This window comes from Neophocaena asiaeorientalis, unplaced genomic scaffold (genome assembly GCF_003031525.2).
Source record: "Neophocaena asiaeorientalis asiaeorientalis breed wild unplaced genomic scaffold, Neophocaena_asiaeorientalis_V1.1 scaffold30, whole genome shotgun sequence".
NCBI lineage: Eukaryota > Metazoa > Chordata > Mammalia > Artiodactyla > Phocoenidae > Neophocaena > Neophocaena asiaeorientalis.
This window is the reverse complement of record NW_020174923.1, coordinates 18,139,182-18,159,332: the sequence shown is the minus strand read 5'-3', so window position 1 is coordinate 18,159,332 and position 20,151 is coordinate 18,139,182.

Below are 20,151 nucleotides of genomic sequence, written 5' to 3'. Positions count from 1 at the left end.
TTCCTTCACCCCCTTTGGGCTGTGTTTTTTTTTTTTTTTTTTGCGGTACGTGGGCCTCTCACTGTTGTGGCCTCTCCCGTTGCAGAGCACAGGCTCCAGATGCGCAGGCTCAGTGGCCATGGCTCACGGGCCCAGCCGCTCTGCAGCATGTGGGATCTTCCCGGACCGGGGCACGAACCCGTGTCCACTGCATCGGCAGGCGAACTCTCGACCACTGCGCCACCAGGGAAGCCCTGGGCCTGAGTTTTTAAAAGTAGGGGGACAGACTTGGAACTTCTTGAGTGCCCAGTATGTACAATGTTCTTGACATGACTGAGCCCAAAGAAACCCTTGCCAGTGACCCTGTGACACAGTCTTGCCCTCAGTTTACAGGGGAGGGGATATCGCCTGGGAGAGGTGAAGCAGTTGTCTCGGGCTGCACAGCCAGTTGGTCCAGGGCCAGGATATGGAGCCAGGCCTCTCGAACTCCACTGCCTGAGCGCTTTCTCCTCTGTGGTGACTTCCAGGTGATCCTGAGGACGCCTTCCAGCTGAGATTTCAGCACCTCGGGTTCTCGCGGCTTCTCCACCTTCTCTGTGGCCTTCGCAGCCTGACTACCTAGCTCCTTTCCACTGAGGGTGCTCCTCCCATCTCATCTTTCCCAAATTTGGGGGGGATGTGCAAGCCACCCAAGGTTTCACCTTTGAGCCTCAGTTTCCTGATCTGTAAACTCAGATGCCACCTCCTTAGCGAGGTCTTCCCCGACCACACTGAGTGAACCAAAGCCCATCATTCTTGCAGGGATCAGATTATTTTACATCTTCATTTGCTCACCACCAGCTGTCTCCCCACTCGAATAGAAGTTACACAAAGGTGGGTGCTTGACCTGGTCCTTTCACTGTTACATCCCCAGCACCTAAACCATGCCTGACACCTACAGGGCTCAGTATGTATTTGTCGAGTGGACAGATGAATGAATTGATAATAACAATACAGCTACCATGTCTGGAATGTTTACTATGTGCCAGGCACCATGTCAATCTTCACAACAACCCCACGAGGAAGGTTAAGTATTATACCCATTTTACAGCTCAAGAGACTGAGTCATACATAGACTGAGTCATACAGAGGGTGAATAACTTGCCCCAAATCCTGTGGTCTGGCTTTAAACCTCTGCATATGTGACTCTATTGCTCGTCCGAATGCTTTGTCAACTCAAAAGTGCCCTAAAGCTCAGTGGCTTATATCAACAGAGCTTCTCTCAGCCTTGCTTAGACCTGGACCTTTGATATCAGTGGAGCCCTGTGTGCAGCTGGCCCTCTCCTAGGCCTCTTGCTCTTGCCAAAGAGAGAAGCACTGAGGCCCCACAGAAGCCCTGAGTACAGAGACCTGGATCCTTTCCCTCTCGTGGGCAATGGTCCAAAATTGAAAACAAATACTTTAAAATAAAAGCCATATTAAAAACAACCCCCAAATTTCTGCCTTAAAATATTGTGAGCCAGGGGCGCAATTAGCAATTATGCTGTATTTTATTATGAGAAGATGGAATTCTAATTGGACTGATTTGAATTCCACACACCTCCACAGATTGTTTTGGGAATTAAGGTATCAGCTGTATCAGTAATTATGGTTTACCATTAAATTACCCCTCCACAGAAAACTGTTAAATTGTCTGTGACAGGGCTTAAATTTAGCCCAGACCCATGTCCTATGAAGACTGCACAAGTCAATACAAGCCACCCGGAAACCACTGGGTGCCCTGTGCCAGGCGGTAATTAGGCGTTGAGGTTTCCAAAGTTTTACCTGAGATAGCAGGGACAAGCCTGGGGCTGCAGGACGCTCACGTGAAGGGCTTGGCCACCCCCCACGCCCCCCCAACGCAGAGCGATGTTCTAGGATCCTGCCCTGCTTTGAGGGGCCAATACCTGAGCTGCAGTAGGCATTCTGAAAGGCAATGTGGTTTCAGCTGATGGGTGACACTTCGGTGAGGTGTACCAGGACAGAAGGAACCCCGGGGCAGTGGGGGACAGCGTATGGCCTAAGCCCTTGAATCATACAACAGTAAAAACAGCTAATATTTCTCAAACACTTAGTAAATGCCAACCCTTATAGAACACCCTGCACGTTTATTATCTCCTTGAATCTTCACAATTGCCATGTGAGGCAAGCACTCTTTTTATTTTGAGGATTCAATGCCTTATGGACATTGCAATCAGACGCTCTGGGATTGAGTCCCTGCTCTGCTCTGCCATTTAGGGAGGAAACTCGGGAGGACCGCTTCGTCTCTTTGAGGCTCTGTTTCTTCGTCTGTCAAACGGATATACCACCTGCTTCACGCATGGGTTATTGTGGGGATTAACTGAGAATATCATGGTGACGACAATCCTCCCTGATCCTCTTGTGATGCGTCAGCCATGTGCATTCATCTCTCATCTCTATGACAAACCTATGAGTTGGATAGAAGTGCTGTACTGGAAGGATCTTTGATTGCAAGCAATACACCTCAATTCCAGCGGACTTAAGCAAACTGGGAACTTATTGGAAGGGCAAGGGGGAGCTCAGAGAATGGAGAGGAAAGCTGGGAAAAAAGGCTCCGAGCAGACAGGACCCAGTGAGTGCTGCAGGCCTCAGGAGCTGGAACTGCTCATCACGTTCTCCCGGGTGCCCCAGTGAAACCAGAAAGCTCCAGTCGCCTCTTGCATCCCAGGCTCCCACTCAAGACCCGAGCTGAGCTGCAGAGGCCCCTTGGCCCTACAAGGGGAGGCAGCAAGAAGCAGTTCCCAAAGGGCAGGCACCTGGGTTTCCTATTCCTCAAGAAAATACAAAGAGTGGTGAGGGCACATTAGGGAGCTGGGGATTCTTACCATCCCCGCTTTATAGACCAGGCAACCAAGGGTCAGAGCTGCTAAGCCACTTGCCTAAGTTCCCACAAACGGTGAGTAACAGAGCTGGGACTTAGGTCCACAGCTCTCCTAGAAAATAGCTTCCTTCCTTCAGCCCCCAATATGGACTTTTCCAGGTCAGGGCCAGACATCAGCATCCCTGTGCTGTACTCTGAGGTCTCGTGCAGATGTCTGGCTCTGGGGTGCCCAGCCAGGGTGAAAAAGCCCCAGGACGGAGGGGCAGCTACGCTCGTCCAACTCACAGGACCAGCCTGCCAACGTGGGGAACTTCTCTCTGATCTTTCCGTGCTCGAAACACATGGCTGTCAGGAAGCATCGAGAAGGAAGAGATTTCAAGGTTGTCAGGTGTTCAGGGGTAGTTTTGATGAGTAAATGGGCTCTGCTGTTTCCTCCACCGGCAATGATGTCTCCGCATCAAGGTTTTACAATCTTACACGTTCTTGAAATCTGGACCCAAATTCCACTTTATCAAAGAAGCTTTCCCGATTCCTCAACCAGGGCAGAGCTGTCCTTCCTCTGGCCCTTACAGGGTTTGCTCTCACGGCTCTGGCCATGCTCTGCACAAAGTTGGATCCAGGTGACAATCACTGGATGTGTGTTAAATGGTACAAAACTGCTTTTCTCCCCTAAATGAACTGCATTTTTTTTTTAGTATTTACTACTAAAAATGCCAGATACTTTATAAACCATCTTCTCTAATCCTCCCAGCTCCTGTGAGGGGTTATTCTCTGTTTTATAAATGAGGAAACTGGGGCACAGAGGTTAAGTCCACTTGCCCACGGTCACACTACTATTAAATGAGGTGGCTGGGATTCAAACCGAAGCACGAAACCACCATGATAGATGCCCTCTGCATCTGTCCCTCCGTCTGGAAATGCCTTGAAAGGACCCAACCACAGCAGAAGGCTGTGTTTTCTCATTTCAAGAATCCCCCCTCCCCACAAAAGATTCTGTGGGCAGTTCCTCTCCCCTGAATATAGAACCGAGAAATGGTAATAGGAAACTGGCTTTTTAATACCATGGTGCAAAGGAGCGAGTTCTGCTGGGGCCTCCTTGATGTGACCTGATAAAGCAAAGGGTAAGACAAGCCACACCCCATGAACTATGGAGGTCATTCTCCATGGCGGGAAGACGGAGGAGATAGGAAATCCTGCAAGAAGAAGCAATCCTTGGGGAAGATAAGGATCACAGGCAGGGCATGGCATGCTCCCTCTGGCACCACCGGTGGTTGACACATGAGCTTTGGTTCAAGTCCTGGCTCTGCCAATTTACTAGCTGTGTGGCCTTGAGCAAGTCACTTAACTTCTCTGATCCTCAGTTTCTTCATCCTCAAAATAAAAAGAGTGCTTGCCTTATACGGCAATTGTGAAGATTCAAGGAGATAATAAATGTGCAGGGTGCCCTGTAAGGGTTGACAGTTACTAAGTGTTTGAGAAATGTTAGCTGTTTTTACTGCTGTATGATTCAAGGCCTCCTCATCTCTGACACAGACCTCTGCAATAGCTTCCAGCCCACCTGTGTGCTCTATATTCCTACCATACCAGGCAGCCATGACAGACTGAGCACCCTCTGACTTCGCTGTGCCTCCATGCTTTTACACATGCGGTTCCTTCCACCTGGAATGCCTTTCCCTTTTTTCTACCCTCTTGAGTCCATCTACTGTCTTGCAGACCCAGCTAGATGGTAGCTTCTCTGTGATGCTGTCCTAACAACTTGGCCTGCCTGCTACTCCCTTGACCCTTAGCGCCTTCAGTTCAGCTCTGAACATGGTGAGGATTAAGTGGGATGATGTCTGAGAAAGCCTGTGGACAGTGCCAGGCATGGACTGGGTGCCCATAAATGACAAACAGAGCTGGGATCACTGTCCCACCAGCCTCCCTGCCTGGCTGGCGCCTGCCTTCCTCACGTCCGTATTCTAGCACCAGGCCAGCATGGTGGCTTTCCAGAGGTCCCTCCGGAAGCAGGCTCTGAAGACAGGAGCTGTGGACCTGAGGGGTCAGAGCAAAGCACAGTGTTACCTGGGTCTGGGCTCTCCTTGGCGGGTAACAGTGTATCTCAGGAGTTTTCTGACTCTCTGTCTTGCCCTCTCCCTCCCCTGTCAGATGTTCAGATCTGTGTCACTCCCAAGCCTCCGTCTCACTGTGTACCCCTCAGAGTCCCTCCTGCCAGGGCCACCTTCTGTCCACTTCTCCATGGTGAACAGCCATGGGAGGAAGACGTGGGAGCATGAACAATACTTTGCCAAGGGCTTTTGGGTCTTAGGGACAGCAATGACGTGGCCGACCCATCCAGAACTTGGTCTTGTCAGCAAAGTTGGGACCCACATTCTCTGAGTGGCTTATCCCAAGAACACATGGGTTACTACAGAGGAGAAGAAATCAAGTCTGATTTCCCTTTGCCCGATTGTCCCCTACAGGTGCTTTCTTCTTACAGTGTCGCCGGGAAAGTAACAAAACAGACCAGGATGTCAGCTGGGGTGATGCCAAAAACAACTGTGGGAGAAATGACTTCAGCAAATCAGAAAGTTGGGGTGCAGACAGCAGATGCTTTGTCTTCATCCCCCAGTCTTGGTCTTTATAAATAAGATTCCACCATCACCGAACCTGGCAAGGACCTGGATGGGCTGTGAGGTAGATGACTTCTCCTACCGGCAAACTCCAGCACCCCTCCCTTGCCTGTCATTGAGGGGTTAGCTCTGCAGCACAGAAAACGAAAGATGACAAGAAACCAAAGGTGTGAATAGCTCCTGTATCATAATAAAACTGGCTCAGCCAATCGTGCTACTTCAGGGCCTAGGCTGGGCCAGTTCCCAGGTGGCCCTGGCAGGAGGAACCCTGAGCGTGGACACTGAGGCGGGGGCTTGGGAGTGACAGGTCTGAACATCTGACAGAGGGAACAGAAAGGCAGGAGAGGAGGTCCAAAATCCAGGAAGCCTGGCCTTCCAGAAATTACCAACACTGGGGTGAGGACTCTCCCAGCACCCACCCATCCAGGTCCCTTTTCACCTGTACCTCTACCCCACCCCCACCTGGAGCCGCCCCCAGGGACCTGCTCACTGACCCCCTACGTCATGCCCTTTGTGCGTGGATAGGAAAGCACAGGGTACACATTTGGTGAGCTCCTCCTTTTGAGACTGTAAGTCATCAGACACAACCCTTTTGGAAATCAATTTGGCAATAATACCAAGTGACATAAAAATGTTCATAGCCTTTGGCCCAATAATCTTCCTCCTGGGAATTAAGCCTAAGGAAATAATTCATCCGGAAAAGAGAACAATTCTGTTATCTATAGAGACATTTACTGCAATGTTATTTATGATAGGGAAAATTGGAGCCAACATAGGGGGATGGTCCTGTACATGATGGCGCATCCATCCAATGAAATACTCTGCTACTAGTAAGGATGGTAAATTGGAAAATTGTGTAACATCAAGAAACTGTATTTAGAAACTAAAAGCATGTGGAAAAAGGAACACAAACTTATATACATCCCATGATTATTACAACGCTGGCAAGTGTACGTGTAGGGGTGAAGATTTACCCCAAGCTAGAGAAATTAAAATAGTTTTTTACATACAGTAGATGGGGAAGGTAGATGTAACGGTACTTCAGTTGTCCTCTTGCGTGGATGTAGAGTCCTACTGAGAAATCATTTTTGTAAAATCATAATTTGTCACCGGGCTTTCTTCATTGCCTCGTGGGAGGTGGCCGAAGAAGCCCATCTCAGACCAAGTCTTGGTTCCCCGCCCTTCTTTCTTCACCCCCGTCCCTACCTCTGCCCCCAAAGGAAAGTCCCCATCGTAGAGTCTCCCACTTTACTGTGAGCCTTCCATGGCAGACAGAGTCTCGGGCCACTTGTTCATGATCATAATTCAAATTACCTGTTTAAGTCGGTCAAATGAAAAAATAGCCGCTCCGCCTGCACGGGGGCCGGCGGGGGCGCGGGAGCGCCGGGGCGGCTGCAGCGCGCTCTCCGCGGCGGCCCGGCCCTGAGCTCATTTCCTGGGGCGCGCGCGCCGGGCTATTTCAGCCTGGCGCTGGGCAAACAGGACAATTTACTGCGGCCAAAAGGGGCCCAAATTACAATCGTATCACAGACAAATATCCGCCACGCCAGGTCTCCAGAGGGAGGGGCTTCTCTCCCAACGCGGGGGCTGGGATTGGGGGCGGCGCGGGGTCAGGCGGGTCCGCGGGGCTCAGCCCGGCCGGGACCTCTGTCCCTGCTGCGCCCCTGTAGCGTTTGCCAGCGAGGCTGTTCCCAATCTCTGGCAGCAGGAAAGGACACCCCGGGAGATGGTTCTTCTCTGGGCCCCAGTGCAGAAAACCTTGCCTCTTCGGGGAGGGGGGGTGGGGTTGGGGGTGGGTTCTCCATGATTTAGGGCCGCCTTTTATTTGGTTGCTTCTCTGCACTTAGGATGAAAGCATCCCTCCATCCAGCCACCCCAGGGTTCAAAATCGTATCTCCTTGCTCAGTACCTCTCTATCAACCTTAGAGAAAAGTCCCGACTCCCTAGCCTGACGGTCAAAGGGCACCCCTGTCCTGGCCCAGTTCACCAGTGCAATAAACTCCCCTCCCCCCAACCACACCAGTCTTTTTCACAATTCCATGCCTTGTCATTTGCCTTTTCACTCTGCCTGTTTCCTGTTTTCTCTGTCTGGTGAACTCTTGCACATTCTTCAAGATGTAACTCATATGTCACCTCCTCCAGGAAGCTTTCCTTGCCCTCCAGGCAGAGTCAGCCCCTTTCCCTTGCTAGCACTCTACAGAAGTATATGCTACTTCTCCCAGCCTGTAATTATTTGCTTGCTGGCCTGGGCTCCACTGTCCGTTGTTCTCAGATATTCCGTCCTCCTCCCTGGAGAAGGAAACTACTTCCCTGACTCACTGGCCTCACTCAGGCTTGGCCACGTGACTTGCACTGGCCTGTTAAGTGGGACTCATGAGTCAGTTGAGGACCAGAAGCTTCCAAAGCCAAGTATGGTTCACCGTGCTCTCTTTTCCCTCTGCTGCAAAGGATTGGCAATGCCCCGGCCAGAAACCATGCCGCCAGCCTGGCACTGGAGTAAAGTGTCCAGGGAGCTGGGAACTGACTCATGACACGCATGAAGTGTGAGAGAGAAATGAACTTGACTGTGATGCTCGAGACCTCTGGGACCTTGGAATCATGTGTGACTGCGGCATAAACCAGCTAATCTTGACCTCTCCAACCTCTGCCTCTCTTCCCCGGCTTTACCAGCACAAAATCAAGAATCTCATCTTACTCATATTACAGGGCAGACCCTCAACTCATGTTCTTTGAATGGTTAATAATATTAATAGGTAAGGTTTGCTGAGCACTGATCGTGTGCTCGCCACTGTGCTGTCCCCTTGCCAGGTGTCACCCCATTTCATCCTTTCAACGGCACTGTATGGTGGAAACTACTCTTATCCATATAGAGAATTTGCAGAAGAGAAAACGGGCACAGTGGAGTCTAGGGGCTTGCTGGAAAACTTAAAGTCGAGAGAGGCAGAGCTGGTTCTTGAGTTCAAATCCCTCTGAGGCCAGAGACCTTGAACTTTCTGCCATTCTTCCAAATCTTCCTGAGGAGGACTCTGGAGTTTGGAAAACAATGCGCAGGTTGTAACTATTGTTTTCCCCCGTCTCTTCCACTGGGCTATGTCTGCTTGACGACAGGGGAGATCGTAATCATCTCTGAGAACTCATTCATTCAGTCATTCGACAGGGGTTTATTGAGTGCCTACTATGTGCCAGCCACCATCTTATGTGCTAGGGACACAGAAATAAACAAAACAGATTAAAAATCTCTGCTATTAAACTAACCTCTAGTGACAAAAGGCAGATCAGTGGTTTCCTGGGGCAGCAGTGGGGTGGGAAATTGGGGGATGATTGCAACTTTTGAAGGTGATTAAAAAATATTTAGTGTCTCGGTAGTGATGGTGGTTTCACAAGTATAGATGTCCAACAAGACTCAGAATTGTACACTTGAAATGGATGCCATTTATTACATGTAAATAATACCTCAATTAAGTTGATTTTTAAAAAATCCTTGCTCTTATGGAGAAACACTCTACTAAGGGAAGTAGACAATAAACACACAGATAAAACATATGTCAGAAGGAGGTAAGTGGTGCTGAGAAAAATAAGGCAGGGCAGGGGGATCAGGAATGCTGGGGGTTGCAATTTAAAATAAGGGGTCCGGGACTTCCCTGGTGGCGCAGTGGTTAAGAATCCGCCTGCCAATGCAGGGGACACTGGTTCGATCCCTGGTCCGGGGTGATCCCACATGCCGCGGAGCAACTAAGTCCGTGCGCCACAACTACTGAGCCTGCACTATAGAGCCCACGAGCCATAACTACTGAGCCCAGGTGCCGCAACTACTGAAGCCCGTGCGCCTAGAGCCCGTGCTCCGCAACAAGAGAAGCCATGGTAATGAGAGGCACGTGTACCACAACGAAGAGTAGCTCCTACTCGCCGCAACTAGAGAAAGCCCGTGTGCAGCAACAAAGACCCAAAGTGGCCAAAAATTAAATAAATAATAAAATAAAATAAAATAAGGGGTCCAGGGAGGCCACCCTGAGAAGGACGTGTAGGCTACACCCTGCCATGGTGTTCTCCCGCACACAGGGGACTGCACCCCCAGCTTAAAGTCTTTCTGAGACCACCTTTAGGGAAAAGACATGGAGAGATTCTTCCCCAGATCCTGGAAGTTTCTAGAAAAATATGGTGTCCTTCCTTAATTACCCCAAAGCAAGCAGCTTTGAGCCCAAGATGCTGCACATTAAAACATTGTTGACAGACTTCCAGAAATCCGGTGCGGGGCTCTGATGAAGCTTTGTGACAAGTCTCTGTACTGGGCCTGGTGCAGCTCCCTGCACGCAGTGCGTCCACAGCAAATGTGTGTGGGATCAAACACTCCTCTTTATCACCCGCTTTCTCACCCAGGCCACGGACCACACATCTACACACCCAATTTAGCTGTTTCTGATGCCCCTAGTGGGTATTGCCTGCTCTTCTATTTAAAATTGCAGCTCAGAGGTCCCAGTGTCAGCTCCAGGTGGACGGGGCCTGATGCTCCTTTATCTCAATACAACTCAGACACCCCCCCACCCCCAAGCCACCAGACTACAGGTGAGATCCTGAGCCAACTTTGGTTTTTTTTATAACTCAAGACTTTCCTTTCTGTGCCTCTTTCCTCCTCATGGAGCTCCCTTCCAGCATTTGGTTCTCTTTTCTAGCTCTTTCTACCTTCTCACCAAACCAGCATTTAGGAAAGACTCTTCTATCAGTCATTTACACCCTAGTGGGAAAAAACTTAGATCACTCTGTCTCCTCTCTCAGAGCAGTTAACACCTTCAGCCCTGTCTCTGATTCCTCTCTCTGATTACTAGGAGGAAGTTTCACCTTTTGTTCTTAAAGACATTTCAGGCTGCAGCTAGTCTGAAGAGGGGATGTATTTTCAGTGATTTCAGGGCCCTGAAGTTGCTTTGCAGACAGAGGCAGCCGTCGCTCTCCCCTGCAGGCTCTGTTGGCCACACCATCTCTTCTGCTCCTTGACAGGTGGTCTTAGCAGAGGCCGGCTGGGCTCTTACCAGCTCCTTTCAACAGAATAAGCAAAATGTGAAAAAATCCCAGACACTCAGCATTTTAGACAGAGGAACACCCCCTGCCCCAAATCAGCATGGCTCAAGATTTAAAGTACTCTTCCAAAAGACAAGAGATAACGAGTGTTGGTGAGGATGTGGAGAGAAGGGTTTCTTTGTGAACTGTTGGTGGGAATGTAAATTGGCACAGCTGTGATAGAAAACAGTATGGAAGTTCCTCAAAAAATTAAACATAGGGCTTCCCTGGTGGCGCAGTGGTTGAGAGTCCACCTGCCGATGCAGTGGACACGGGTTCGTGCCCCGGTCCGGGAAGATCCCACATGCCGCGGAGCGGCTGGGCCCGTGAGCCATGGCCGCTGAGCCTGCGTGTCCAGAGCCCGTGCTCCGCAACGGGAGAGGCCACAACAGTGAGAGGCCCACGTACCGCAAAAAAAAAAAAAGAAAAAAAAAATTAAACATAGAGCTACCATATAATCCAGGAATCCTACTTCTGGGTATATATCTGAAGGAAATGAAGTTGCTACTTTGAAGAGATATCTGTACCACCATGTTCATTGCAGAGTTATTCACAAGACATGGAAACAACCTAAGTGTCCATTGCCGGGTGAATGGGTAAAGAAAATGTGGTACATATGTACACAATGGAATACTATTTAGCAATAAAAAGAAAGAAATCCTGCCATCTGCAACAACATGGATGGACCTTGAAAGCACTATGCTAAGTGAAATAAGTCAGAAAAAAAATACTGTCGATCTCCTGCAGGCGGAATCTAAAAATGTCGAGCTCATAGAAACAGAGAAGAGAACGGTGGTTGTCAAGGGCTGGGGGTTGGGGGAAATGGGGAGATGAGGGTCAAAGGGTACAAACTTCCAATTATAAGATGAATAAGTTCTGGAGGTCTAAAGTAAAACATGGTGACTACAGTTAACAATGCTGTATTATATATATATATATGATAGATAGATATACTTGAAAGTTGCTAAGAGAGTAATCTTAAATGTTCTCACCACACACACACACACACACAAAATGGTAATTATGTGGGGTGATATAGGTGTTAACTAATTTTGTGTGGTGACCTGTTTGTAATATGTCTGTGTATCAAATCATCACGTTGTTATATGTCAATTATATCTCAAAAATGCCGAGAAAAAAAGATTGAATATGTATATGTATTTTTTTACGATTTCAAATGCCCTATAGAGAATCCAAGGGATGGAATTAGGAGTCCAAGTTCATTTCAAAACCCCAAAGCTAAAATCGTTTACCTCTTCCTGAGCTTCACAGCTTGGGAATTTGGGCAGCCTCTTGGGGGCCTCCCTTGCCTGATATAAATTTGGCCACTAGTCATCCACAAAGCCCTCACCAGTTAAGTGCTATGCCCCAGGCAGAGAGAAAGCAGAAATGAGTAGGGTCTGTCTTCAAGGGGCTCAAAATCTATGGGGAACAAAGACCTGTGAACAAATGAGAGCACAGTGCTGTGCTGAGTGCTGTAACAGCCACGTCCACAGGCTGTTGAGAGAAAACAGAGGAGGGAACCACCAGTTCTCATGGGAAGTCCAGGAAGGCACCTGGAAGAAGTTAGAGTTGAATTGGGCCTTGAAGGATGAAGAGGAGTTCCTCCCAGAGAGAAGACAGAACAGCGTCCTGAATATGCTGAGAATCAAAACATCTAGTGCTTACCAAGCTCAGGAGCAGGGCAGGTGGGAGTAAGGCAGCAGGGGTTGTTGGAGGTGGTGAGCTGGAAGGCCCACATCCTGCCTACACGGCCTCTGCTGGGCGGACAGCCTAGGCTCCATTCAGCCTCCATTTGCCCCATCGGCTAGGTGCCTTCACAACCCTCACAACCTCACATGGCTGCCCTAAACTGGCCATCAGCTGCATCTTGCCCTGCTGGGAAAGAGTTTGGTTTTGCCCCATCTTGCTTTTTCAAGACAAGTCAGAAACCCAGATTTTCATGTGAAATTTTCCAATTTGTCAAACCCTACTGAGGCCAAACAATATCCAACATCAGACTAGATCCACTCTAGAGTTCCAGTTTGCAGCCCCAATGGGAACCAATCCCCAGGACACATCTACTCTCTCTCCTTCCCATGGGTATCACACAACACAGTCCTTCACTGAGATTTGACAGGGAAAAACACAATCATTGATGCAAACCCCCTACGAGCTGCTGTAAAGATGAGATTGGCCTCAGAACAAGAGGAGAACAACGTGGGGCTGCCCGGCAGCGGCCACCCCCTGAGATTGATGGTTATAACTTTAACTTATTGACGCACCTTCTTTTGAGAGAGCCTCCCCTGCCCTCGTGGCTGCCCCCACCCTCAACCCCTCCTGTTTGGCTAATGATAAATGACAAGCAGTGGACGTTATTAATTAAACTGCCCCCAGTAGCCAGTGGTAAAACCCAAGGTTGCACGCAGAGGAGGCATTCAAAGTATTTCTGCTGCCCTGGCTCAGGGCGCAGGCTCGTTCCTGTCCTGGCTAGAGCCGGCCCAGAAGACGCAGCCTCTCACAACGGGCCTTTCTAGGAACTCTCTGGGCTCCCCTCTGTCAAATGGAAATCAGCGACACAGGCCACACGGTAATTAAACTCCTGGCATCCTTTTGACAAAAAAAATGTTTCTCTTGGGATATTCCCACAGGCCACTGAAGGACTGTTTGAGGCCTGCAAGCTCCCAGCTGATCGCCGAGAGATTTTTGAAGGTGGCCTTGACTGGGGATCAAAAGGGGATGGGAGTTCAGGGCGTAAATATGGGGGCGGGGGCGGGGAATGCCTTATAATTAAGTGTATCATTTGATCGTTCAGCTCGAAGCACCAATACCTGCTTCCCCAGGACCGAGATGGGCAGAGAGATAAAAAGAGACCTCCCAGGCCCGTTTATTTATATTTCTATTGTTTGTTCAGTGATGTATCCCTAGCACCTAAACAAAGCCTGGCATGTAGTAGGTGTTCAATAAATACTTGTTGACTGATCAGCCAGAGATGTGCTGATGCCAATTCTTCACAAAAGCAACAATCAGGAATCTGTGAGCCTAATAAAATGCCTATTGTTTTATGCCACCAAGTGTGGGTGTTTTTTTATGTAGCTGTAGATAACCTGAACAGTGTGCCATCTTGGTCTGCCAGGATCCTCCAGTCTCTGTTATCCATGCTTCTGCCACCCATTAAGCCATGCCTGCTCACACCAGGAGGCCACCAAGAAGCCCAGTTAGTGTGTGGTGGTGACCCTTGTTCTAGGGAGCTTGGGTGAATAAAGTTGTTACTGGGTATGGCTGGTAACAAAGGAATGTGTATTCTAGAGGGAATACGTGTTCTGGAGAAGTGGCCCTGGCAGTATCTTAGGGAAGTAAAGTGAGGGAATAATGACTCACTGACAACAAATTCCGTTCCTGGCCCTGCCCATCCTCATTTCATTTATTCAACGAGGGGTCTTGGGACAACTGCTAAGTGCCAGGCCCCGTTCAGCTCCTGGACAGGGACACAGGCCTGGAGCCTCACCGTTCTCATAGTCCAGCAAGAGACAGACATTAAACAATTATTTAATGCACACACTTTGAATGAAAAGTGTAGGGTGTCCTGAGAGTGGGTGGGGGCTTGTTTCCTCCTCATAACATCTTTCTGGGGTGGCTATTATCATTTCTTTTTTGCAAGGTGAGGCTAAGGCTCAGAGAGGTTAACTGACCTTCCCAAGGCTACTCAGCAAAGGAGACATCAGACTGAAGAGAAGCCTGGGCAGGGCCCTCAAGGGCAACCAGGAAAGCAAGGCACAAATGACCAAAGCAAGGCTAAGAGGGAGAGAGCTGGGCCAGTGTCCTCAGACTGGCGACCTCTGAAGGACCAGCATTAACCCTGGGAAGGCAGGGGTGCCTGTTAATCCAACAGGGCCACCCCCATCCGGTCTTCTACAGGGAGGGGCTGACAGGGCTCCTAAGTCACCTCCAAGTCCCTGGGCAGCCACACTCACCGGTGGCTAAATGGGGGCAGGGGTAGCCTGCTGAGGTGTAACCAACTTAGAGGCGACACCTGGGACCCCTGACCCGAGCTTGGATCCCAAGACCCAAAAGCCAAGGGAGAAGAGGTGAGCTGGGACACCCAGAGTCCCCTGGAGATACCACAGAGGAGTGGGGTCCATTCCTTGGGGTGTAGAAGAAGCATCTGGAGAACAGGTCAAAGGCTTGGCTCCCACCCTGAGAGATTTGGGGTCGGTTGCTCTAAAGTGAAGCCCAGGAATCTAGATTTAAGTTTCCCCTGATGCACAGCACCCATACTCCAGTGTTTGGGGACCACTGCCTTAGAGCATCCTCTCCCGTGCCCTCAGCAGACAGGAGAGAAAACGGAAGCCAGAGAAGGGGTCCTCAGCACAGGCTCAAGGCTTGCCTCCCCTGGAGGAAGCAGATGGGAGGTCCGGTGTGGACATCCAGCCTCTGCTTCTGCCCCCAAACTCCAGCTTTGTCAGATTTCAGGGGAAATCCTGTCTTCCTCCTCTCACTGAAGGGGGAGCTCAAAGTCAAGGGCAGGGGACTCATACTGGCTGGGTGTGAATCCCAGCTTTGCTACTCACTAGCAGCGGGACACAGCAGCTTTGAAAAATAATTGGCAGAGTTTTTTTTTTTTTTTTTTTTTTTGGCCACGCTGTGCTGCGAGGCATGCAGGGATCTTAGTTCCCTGACCAGGGATTGAACCCATGTCCCCTGCAGTGGAAGCTCGGAGTCATAACCACTAGATCGCCAGGGAAGTCCTTCAGCAGACTATTTAAAAAAATATACCCCTAGATGAGCTTTTTATAAAGCTCTTAGAATACTCAAAAGAACAGGAAAAACTAGGACACTAAAAGGTGCAAATAGGTGATTAGGCGGATAAACCATTAGACAAATCGGTTTTCAGGCTAATGGTCCCCCTCCATCCATGATATTGGGCAAGTCACTTGTCTATTCCAAACCTCAGTTCCCCACCTGTAAAATGAGGTGAATTAAACCGATTTCACAGTGTTGGGCATTGTAAGACAGAGGGAGCCAGGAGCCGAGCCGGGTAGACGGTAAACATTCAATAAATTCAACTCCCCTCCCTTCCTGACCATTCGGACCACACAGAAGCCTCCCCTGCTTTTGGCTTTGGCTTTAAGGAGCCTGTGGTCACGGAGAGGATTTCACACTGGAAGTACATGCATTCCAAATCGACAACTAACTGTATATTTTCTGGTGTAAACTATATGTCGACTCTAACTTTAGCCTGGGGGGAGCGTTATTATTTGTTTCCCTTCCATGAAAGCTGTAATAGAGGGAGAGAAAACCCTGCCTCATACATTCCAATTCCTAAATACACAATTTTCTGGGATATTATTTAAGTTTATTTTAGTTCTGGAGTCTCGCTATCCTGGTAGGATGCTTATTTAAGTTCTGGGTGGGCTCTAGAAAGGCCTGGAATGTCTCAAAGGTGAGAAGGAGAATCTTCCCATTCATTAAATAGCATGGTCTGGGGGGGGGGGGGGTCTCTGCAGGTTCTAGAAGGTTCTGGAAGCTTCCCTGACATCAGATGAGGGCTCACACCAAGTCCTACTTCTCATGGCCTGAACCTTTGACATGACCTGGGCTTCTTCCTGGCTTTACCATCCTCTGCTTTGGCTGGAAGCTCTAGCTTCCTCCCTTTCTGGAGATGGTCATAGGACCCAGCTGGGCCCCCACGTGTGAGAAAAGACCTGTGACCCATATCAAGTTCTCAGAGGGGCCCAGCCTCCAGAAGGATAAATGTCATCAGCCAATGGTCAGTGTCTACCTCCCTCTACCTATTTCCTGCCCTCAAGTGCTGTTCTTGGGACAAGGCCATCCCTCACACTCAATGGCGGGTCCCCGAGAAGGTCCCAGACTTGCTAAACATCCTCCCCAGAGGACTTTTGCTCCTGGCCCTGTAGCCAGTGCTGTCCTTAGCAGTGGAGGGTGGAATGGGGCAGCATGCTGGGGCTCTCCCTGCTTGTTCTGATTACAAGTTGTAAACTCCTGTTCTGGAGTTCCACACTAGGGTTCTCCAACTTCAGACGAATCAAGAATGTCGAAGAATCAAGTGTGTTTTTCTTTCCTTCTTTCTTTCTTCCTTCCTTCCTTCCTTTCTTTCTCTCTCTATCTTTCTTTCTTTCATGGCTGTGCCACGTGGCTTGTGGGATCTTAGTTCCCCGACTGAGGGGATTGAACCCAGGCCACGGCAGTGAAAGCGCTGAGTCATAACCACTGGACCACCAGCGGAAGTGTGTTTTTCAAAGCACCCCAGGGGATTCTGATGCAAGAAGACATTTGGAGAAACACTGGTTGATAAAGTTGCTAGAAAGCTGTTCCAGGTTGCTGGGTGTCTTTGAACTATTCAAAGTAAAAAACAAGTTAGCATCCTTTAAGAAGGCAGACTGTGAGGTAGAGGACCCGCTCCCAAGGAGGACAGGCCTCTGAGTATATTAAGAGCAGTAGCAGCTAGCTCAGAGCAGCACTGAGCGCTGGACACTGTTCTATGTGCTAATGAACCACAGCCCCATGAGGGAGGTGCTCTTCATGTCCTCAGTTTACATATGAGGAAACAGGCACAGAGAGGTTGAGTGGTATATACAAAGGCCCACAGTTACCCTGTGGGAGAAACACCAGCAATCTGGCCCCAGAATCCCTGTTCTTTCCTATGCTCCAAAACAGACTCAGGAGTCAGTGCCTCTACTTCAGGAAAGGCCATTCGGACCCTGCAGGAGGGTGAGAGGGTGAGGACTAACGGAGTCCGGGTAGAGGAAGAGGAGGACTGTGAGGCTGGAGAGAAATTAGGAGCATCTCAAGGTCAAGAGATGTGATCGGCAGAATAATGCCCCTCCCTCAAAGGTCCACAGCCTGATCCCTGGAACCTGTGAATATGCTACCTTACATAGCCAAAGGGACTTTGCAGATGTGAGGAAGGATCTTGAAACAGGGAGGGTATCCTGGGTTATCCAGGTGGGTCCAATGTGATCACAAGGGCCCTTAAATGTGGAAGAGGGAAGCAGAAAGGGTAAGAGTCAAAGGCATCTCAGACAGTCGTTCCCGACTTTGAAGCGGGAAGGGGCTACAAGTCAAGGAGTGCAGGCTGCCTGTAGGAGCTGCAAGAGGCAAGAAAATGTATTCTCTGCAGATAGGAACACAGCCCTGCTGGCGTCTTAATATATTAGCCCAGGGAGACCCATTTTGGACCTCTGACCTCCAGAACTCTAAGGTTTGTGTTGCTTTACACCACTAACTTTGTTATAGCAGCTGTAGGAAACTAATAACAGAAAGAAAAGGAGCTGTTAAGAGAGATGTTGCACTTTGCTTTGAACAGTGGGTGAAAATAGATGAGAAAACAGGGAGAAGATGCCCCAGAGTAGAAACAGGGAGAGACAGTCTCCTCCAGGACTGAAAAAGAGTGGGGCTTCCAAACAGCTCTCAGGAGTTCATGTTACAATGCCTTTCAAGGGAGAGTAGAAATAAATCAATCTCTGTGCTGTGTCTTCATATAGAATATTTGTTGGGAAAGATTTATGATAAGTCATTTGTATTTTTTATTAATACTTGCTTCTCCTAGTCTTCCAAATATCTGTTGGAAGCCTGGAGTTCAAATCTCATTTAAAAACTGACATGATTAAAAAAAAAACAAAACTGACACGATTTACCTGGCACATTCTCTAAAATGCGTACAAAGTTTCTAAGAAGACTTCATCATGACAGTTAATAGCAATCAATTACTAACATGCAGTGAGTACTTGCTCTTTGCCAGACGCTCTCCTAGGCACATCACATGTTTTGTTTCATTTCTTTTTTTTTTTTTTTTTTTTTTTGGCCACACCTCAAGACTCATGGGATCCTAGTTCCCCACGCAGGGATCAAACCCAGGCCCTTGGCAGTGAACAGGCAGAGTCCAAACCACTGGACCACCAGGGAATTCCCTCATTTCGGTTTTGAAGCGAGGGCAGTCCTGCGGGGGATGGTGCCCTTAACTTGTGGAGTCTGCACTAACTCCAGGTAGTGTCGAATTCATTGCAACGTTAGAGCACGATTCATGACTGCCTGATTCAAGACTTAGACTTTATTTGGTTGGTGGCTGGAAGTCATAGAAGGTTTATGAGAAGGTGAATGACACGATTACTAACTGGGATTCTGGAAGAATAATCCAGCAGAGATGGAGGCTGGCCAGAGTTCTTCCTGAGTCCAAGGGCCCTGGGGTCATGCGGTTTCACCCTTGACCTGTAGTGCTAGGCACCAGAGATGATAAAGTGTAGCCGTAAAGCATCCCTTATGTATTGGTAGGATTGGAGCCATCCGAAAGGAAGCAGCTAAGGAGCTGCAGAAAATATTCACTCCCAGGAAAAGAAGTCAATTTGTTCTTCCTGGCTCACCCTCTGCAGACACTGGGGGACCTGGAGCCCGATTTCTTAAACTCCTGTGCTCGGACTTCCCTGGTGGCGCAGTGGTTAAGAATCTGCCTGCCAATGCGGGGGACACGGGTTTGAGCCCTGGTCCGGGAAGATCCCACATGTCACGGAGCAACTAAGCCTGTGCACCACAACTACTGAGCCTGCGCTCTAGAACCCACGAGCCACAACTACTGAAGCCCATATACCACGACTACGGAAGCTCGCATGCCTAGAGCCCGCGCTTTGCAACAGGAGAAGCTACTGCAATGAGAAGCCCGCGCACCGCAAGGAAGAGTAGCCCCCGCTCATTGCAATTAGAGAAAGCCCGCACACAACAACGAAGACCCAACGCAGCCTAAATAAATAAGAAAAGTTAAAAAAAAAAAAAACACTTCCTGTTCTCTCCAGCTTGCTTCCTTCCAGCAATAGTTAAACACTGAGAAAGCGTATTTTGACATTTCTTGAACATCCCCTGCAGGCTCAGCGCTGTGCTGCTCGCTCTCTCTCTCTCTGGATCTGATTGAGCCTTCACCAAAACCCTACCCGGGATGATGACTTAATCCCTGGGCCGAGTGACTGGAGCCACGAAGTTCAGATGGATTTTGCAAGACAAAGACCTAAATCTATTTTGTGGCTGCCGATACACATTCTGACTTCACCACATCCGCGGTCATTCCAACCACAAACACAAAAAGTGCTATAAATTCTTTTCCATGCGGTATTTGATTGTTTCTGGCATTATTCACTTCTTGATAAATCAGCCAGTCAAAACAGCCAGTCCAGGTCTGTCACTGATCCCGAGAGCTCCAACGTGGTGTCCTTGACGGTGTCCTGATAGGTTTAGGTCTTAATTGTTAGCAACGGTTTTTTTTTTTTTCATAAACTCTGTTTTCTCATTGACTTTGATGAGAAAAAAAGTTGAGAGAGATACTAATGAAAAGGTTTAATTGCACTCCACTCAGAGAAGCAGCAGTCTTTCTTCTTTTTTTTATTTAATATTTTTATTAAATAATGGGCATTAGAGAAAAGAACACAAAGTACCCTTAATTTCATAACATTTTGGTGTGTTTTCTCCCAGTCTTTTTACTCTGCAACCACACAGGCTTGAAATTAACTGGGATTATCTATTATATGGTTTCACCCTTGGTCCCAGCAAGTAGCAGAGGCAACACCTGGAGCTTGTCAAAATTTGTAGACATTCTTTTTTTTCCTTTTACATAATTGAAGTTTAATAGAATATTGATACAAGGGCAGAAATTAACTAAAAGGTAAA